This window comes from Anabrus simplex, chromosome 9, assembly GCF_040414725.1.
Source record: "Anabrus simplex isolate iqAnaSimp1 chromosome 9, ASM4041472v1, whole genome shotgun sequence".
Classification (NCBI taxonomy): Eukaryota; Metazoa; Arthropoda; class Insecta; order Orthoptera; family Tettigoniidae; genus Anabrus; species Anabrus simplex.
The window spans coordinates 111,295,999-111,296,670 of record NC_090273.1 but is presented as its reverse complement, the minus strand read 5'-3'; the positions used below and the strand labels follow the sequence as shown (position 1 = coordinate 111,296,670).

Here is a 672-nt window from a genome sequence, read left to right as displayed (position 1 = left end):
CATCATGCAACTTAGTCATCCAGATACTGCAGTAATGGCATCGTGTAGGTGAAGAGAGATTGCACTGTTACGACTGTTTTATATAAGAAGGACCTTGCCGCTTATAGTCTACCTGCACCAAGTAAATACGTTCAATATACGCGAAACTCGCGACATACTTCTGCATTTGGTGTAATAAATTACCTTATATAGAAAATTCCACGCATTAACTGTAATTAATTGAAATTAATTACACGACTTCGGTTCAAATCTTAACACCCGTATGCGATATAAGTAGCGATCCTTGACTATATATGCAAGGAGACCAAAACACCAAACGCCCAGCTGAACTTCGGTGGTCCGGGGTGCAGGCTTCAAACCTGTAGCTGGTTAGCGCCAGAGTGGTTCGATTCCACCTGCTGGGCGTAGATATGGAATAGTCTCAATAATTTGCATAGGCTTCGCTGCCTTTTGTCTTCTTTTTTGTTAGTCACGTAATAATGAGTTAAACAATAACCTCGTTTATCCGGATTAAGTGGGACCGGAACTGATCCGGATTATCGAAAATCCGTATAATTCGAAAAAAAATACACTACATGTTATATAATCTATTAATATAAGTTGTACATGAATACCTTTTTTCAATTGTACAAAAAAATATAAGAACACTTTTGTTACATTTACAACTCTGTT

The 672-nt window shown here is 37.8% G+C and overlaps 1 non-coding gene across 1 annotated transcript; it reads left to right on the top strand.

The window, feature by feature from the left end:
- The first annotated feature begins 318 nt into the window (after window positions 1-318).
- TRNASTOP-UCA (transfer RNA opal suppressor (anticodon UCA)) lies at window positions 319-405 on the top strand. The gene has a single exon. It is a non-coding gene; the product is annotated as a tRNA-Sec (tRNA).
- The last annotated feature ends 267 nt before the right edge of the window (window positions 406-672 follow it).